The sequence below is a fragment of the Cupressus sempervirens genome, chromosome 11, assembly GCF_028749045.1.
Source record: "Cupressus sempervirens isolate cs-2001-9-10 chromosome 11, ASM2874904v1, whole genome shotgun sequence".
Lineage (NCBI taxonomy): Eukaryota > Viridiplantae > Streptophyta > Pinopsida > Cupressales > Cupressaceae > Cupressus > Cupressus sempervirens.
The window spans coordinates 458,578,431-458,584,109 of NC_143128.1; positions in this window are offsets into that span (position 1 = coordinate 458,578,431).

Consider the following 5,679-nt stretch of genomic DNA (forward strand, 5'->3'; position numbering starts at 1 on the left):
TTTAATTTTATTTTTCAATAGATATGGCATTGCCCAATTTTATGCTAGACACATTGATCCAGAGGGATTTTATGACCTACTTAGGGAGAGAACTAAAGCTAAGGCTCTTGAACAGTTTGTATATTTCTGAGAGGATATCATTAGAAATGTATTCTCATTAGAGGAACAAGAGGTCAGAAAAGAAAAATGGGTAGTTTTTAGTAAAGTTTTGGAATTTATCAATGCTTTTGATCCCAATTATAACCCCTTGGTAGATAAGAAATATTGGGGAGCTAAAATGAACGCACTGATGAATAACTTTTCTGTGATAATACAAACTTTAAATGAGAAGAAGGGTATCTTAATGAAAGCATATCTAGATAAATATGTTGAAGTGGACAGAAGAATAAATAGAAAAATGGTGGTGACTCCAGGCTAGTATACACGACAAGGAAGGGTTGGGTACATTGTATCTCAAAACATACAACACATTCCCCCCTACAAAAGGCCAAGATCAGAAAGTCCACCTGATACAAGTGCCCCCAAGAGACAAAGGTTAGAATAGGGATCCTCTTCTTAGGTAGGAGAGTATTCACCATCCAAAACCCCACTCAGAATAGATGATGAAGCATCTCTAAGAGAGCAATTGAGGCAAATTGGAGGGGAGGGAGACATCATTATCACTATTGCTGATATAGAAAGGGGAGTGCCTGAGGAGCCTCCTATGCCATCCTTTGACCTCACCAATGCTGATTATAGAGGTAAAGAGATCAATCCCATCATTGCACAAGAATCCCAAAAGTTTATAGATGATGAAAATTTTGTTAAATCTAGGGCTTTTGCACAATTTTTGTAGAGAATAAATATAAGCAATTTTGAGAAAAAGTGTAAAACAATAAAAGCAAAGCAACCAAAAAAATTGGACTCTGAAATTGAGGAAGAGGTAAAAGCCAATTTTTTAGAGGACTTTTCCCATCTAACACCTAAGGCTAGGAGACAATTGGTTAGAGAATCAGGAGTTTTGGTTCATCTTGAATGGGACATAGCTAATGCTATTATTTTTTATTCCATTGGAAAGGAGAAAGATGTGCAATATAAGACTGAAGAAGAAATATTACAGGCACATAAAGGGGTAAAATTTAGTAATGATCACCAAGCTTTGGTTATATAGTCTATTGAAAAAATAACTAAGACTAGGATGCAAGAGATTTCAAGTGCTGAGCATACTAGTACACTCACAGCATACAGAGCAGATGAAGTTGATAGTGGAGAAGTCACCAAAATGGCTCAAGAAATGCTAGCTTTTGGAGGTGTGCTAGTTGGGAAAGAAAAGAGAAAATTCTTAGAGCTCAATGCCAAGTTTGAAGAAATACTTAAGGCATATGAGGAAAGAGGAAAGAGGACACAATTGTTGGAGAATCAAGTATCCCAGATGGACAAATAGCTTAGAAAAAGGAAAGTGGGAGAGTCCAGCAAGCCAAGAATTGCATATCCTCGTCCCCCAGTTGATCCATTCAAATATACCCCCATTGTTGAATTTCCTGATACCCCGCAGAGACCTGAGTTTTATATTGCTAAAGAGTTTGAAGAAGAGAATAATAAGCTATGGGAATTGCATGTTGAATTAAATAATCAATATGAGGAAAAACTTAGGAAAACAATTTTGTACTTGGTAGACAAGATTGATTGGCTAGCTTTCTATGATCAGTGGGCAGGAATCCTAGAGATGTGGAATGAAATAAAAAGAGATGAAGATACATTGAAGCCCATTGTGTAGAAATGGAAGGAAAGGGATAATGATGTTACTTCCATGTGTATTTTTGTCATCAATTTTTCATGTGATCAAATAGAGAAATTTTTTGATATAGTTAATGATCTAACAAAATTTGATGAGAAAAGGGTTTATGTTCAAAAAAGAATCACGATTTGTCTTTCTCAGTATATAGCAGAAAAGTTTGATCTCTTTCTGAATGCCCTTAAAAAGATTGACAAAATAAAAGCAAAGGAAGAATAGGGAAAAAAATTAGATGAGTTATTGCACCATAGAATGAATCAAGTCATAAATGAAAAGGGACATGTATTATGGGCAATGACTAATGAAGAATTTTTCAAGGTGCAATTATTTTATAATACTATTAGAAAAGATTTTGCTAAAATAGAGCAATAGAAGGCTTTGTAATAAAGAAGCAATGGGTGATCCTAAATTTTGATTGGCCTGATGATACTATTTTTGATAAATGGAAGGAAGAACTTTTGTCTTCAAAATAGGTGGCAGCAGAAGAAGATGATGTGGTAGCTGAGGACTCAGAAATAACTATTACCCTAATAGTTCATCATGATGCCAATGGAGATTCCCAAGTTGAAGTAAAATTGCAAACATCAGAACCAAACACATCATTAGCAAATCTGATGGCTATATATTTTGATGATTCAAAATAGTACAAAAGCCAATCAGAGAATTGAAAGCATTTGAAGATGTAATAGAAAATGGGCCCACCAAGAAGAATACTTTGATATAAAGTTTTTCTGTTATATAAATTTTTGTTTTTTGTGATAGCAACAAATATAAATATCTTTTGTGTAAAGGATAGATATCAGTTCTCTATGCCTGAAGCTTGTTGCATCTCACATTATATAAGTGAGATTCTAGGGCTAGAGAAAGGGTCTGAATTATTTCATATTTTAGTCTTTACAAAAACTTTTCAGTCCAGTCTTCTTGATGTACACTTTGTGATATGTTCTCTCTACAAGTTTATCAGAATACATTAATTTGGCAAGATTTAGATGTTTTATCTTGAGTCATTCTGAGTCTTGTTCAATTGTATACAATTTTTTAAAGGAAATTAATGCAAAGATGAATTGCCCCCATATCTATTCTTGCTGAATCTTGTCTCCATTTTATTACTTGGTTATGTTGAAGTTGTATGAGCAAGACTTATTCAATTGAATGCAATTAAATCAAATTTTATGTCAATTCACTATTGCTTTTAATTCAATGAATTAAGTAAATGCTTCAGTGAGATTGATAAGATTTCATGGTAATAGGAAGGATGTTTGTAAGGATAAGTTCCAATGAGAATTGTTGGTAGTATTGATTGTAATGCAATCAATTAGACCTAGGAATTAAATGGATTATGAATCCCAATGGATGAGGCACATCTGATTGATTCAGTCTGCAGATGGAAAGATCACAAATAAGAATCAAGCTTAAATTCAAAATCAATTTTACTTTACTATTTGATTGCATTTTATTTTTGAGTCTTAACTAGCTACTATTGCCAAAATTACTTGTAAACCTAAGAAGAATTGTGACCACATCTACTTTAAGGGATGTGTGTTTGTAGTGAAATGTCAAGGAATGAACGAAATATGTATATGATAGTAGATTAAAAATTTCCCATCCCTAAGGTATACCCACCTTGGTTTTGTAGAGCCTAAAGAGTAGAAAATCTATCTTGATTTTGTTGAAGTTAGGTCCAAATATGAAATACATGTAATTGTTTATAGGAAGTAGTTGATCCTTAGATTATTTGTGATTTTATTGTCTTGGTATTGAGTATTGTATTGCTTGATAGTCAAAAAATACCAACAGAATGAAACTTTGATCTTTGGATAGATCAGGATCATTATTGATAAGATGGACATGAATGGTAGAATCTTTATGGGACTCCAAAAAGATGGGTTCTTGGTTTAAAATTGGATAGTTGTGGTGATTTTTGGGATCTTGATCTTGATTTGTTTTATGACTTTTTTCTTCATACTTTCTATTATCCTCTTGATATAGGGTATGAAGGAATATTCTTGAGGGGTTTCAATGTTTTGACATGAGGGAGAAGGGATTTGAATGGAAATCTCTAAGATGGTTTTTTCTGGGAATAGAGCATATGGTGGAATTGGATCTATGATAGTTGAGTTGTAGAAGTGAATTACATCATGAAAGGGATTAAATTGGAAATCCACTATGGATAGCCCTTGAAAAGTCTCATTACTAGATATATCATTTGATGGAAATGAAAAAGATTGCCCTTTTGACATTATAGGGGATGGGGGAATAGTGGGAATTATGGAGGCTTATTGAAGGAAAAATTATTTATCGAAGGTGTATGTTCCATTGCTAGACATGGGTAGATGATTTTCATCATGCTGAACAGGAAGATGACGATTATCAACTAGTTTTTTATGCAAATGGTTGAAAGGACTAGATTAGAATTTTGGTAAGTTGCATGATCTTGTTGATGATTCCACATTGATATTTTCATATTGTAAATCATCTTTTGATTTAATATGTGGTACAAAAGGTCTTGCATTGATCATATGTGATTGATGTCCAAAGGATGACATATTTTCAATTTTGTTTGTTTCATAAATCCATGACAATGGATTCAATGAAGTACATAGACATTCATTGACATGTGATTTGATCAAAGGCATTTCAATTGAATGATTGTTAGGGTAGGGATATATGTCCTTCATGGTGTAAGACTTTGGTTGCCTTTTATTTTTAAAATCACTTATCTCAGCTCATAGTTCTTGTAGTTTTTTAATGATGATATGAGTTTTCCATTTTTGTTGTGTCATCTTAGGGAAACTTTCTGAATAGACAAAAGGGTCTATATGTCATCATAATAGTCAATATTGTGTTCCTTGTCGTAGGTGGAAAATCAATAGAAGTACATGTCATCTATGTTATTCCTTGTTTGAGATCTGATGAGTGATCTCTGACCAAAGGGGTATGGACGAGACATCTTGATCTTGATTTGAAATGTATGGAGTGTGATTCAAATAGTTGTTGTAATGATTCCAAGATTAAAGTGTGTCTTTTGAATTAGAGTCTAGAAGAGAAAGGTTCATCTCTATTATTTAGACTTGTTGATGTTTTAATTATGATTTCCTGGTTCTAAGGACCTGGGATCCTTGATAATGAACCTTGATATATAATTTGAAGGTTGTTTGATGACACTTACAACATGAAATTTTGAATTTAACAATAAAATAAACAAGCACAACACTCACTTGAATAAATAGTTCTAATAGATAAATATTGAATGATTGTTCCATAATTTTTTGACAAGTCTTTTGCAATAAGAGATTTCAAAAAAATTGCCTAAGTTCAATTTGGTTTGAAAATGGCCAAAAAGGTGATTTTGTGATTAGCAAGGATCTAGTTAGGAATTTTGTTCAAAGAGTCTTCTTTTACATCTCTTTCGAGAGCTTCCTACCAACACCATGGAGGTTTTTTGCAATCTGTGAGGACTACTAGAGAAAGGCTATTATATGCTCTTTGTCAAAAAATTGTCGTTAAAGTAATTGTTCCACTCTTGGCTTGCTCTCTCACTAGCCTCGTTAAGGAAAGTCTTGGGAAGTATCGCCCCTAAGGTTTTATGACACCTAATAAAAGAAATAAAATAAAACTAAGAGTAGGTCTAGAATTCTAATCATCCAAAAGGATGAGAGCATATCCCTACTACTTTTAGCCTCCAAACACACCAAACATGGTTGTTCTTTCTAGGCCTTATCTACTGGAAAATAAAAGGCTTTAATTTTAATGTTTTATTCATTCCTTAGAAGAAAAAGTGATTGATTAGATCATGAACTTGAAAATTCCACAATGAAATGACTCATAGAAAATTTTTTAGGCCTAGCTGATTTGAAGCTATGCAAGCCTTGGTGCATTTTTTAGATTGTTTTATTTTTTGCATG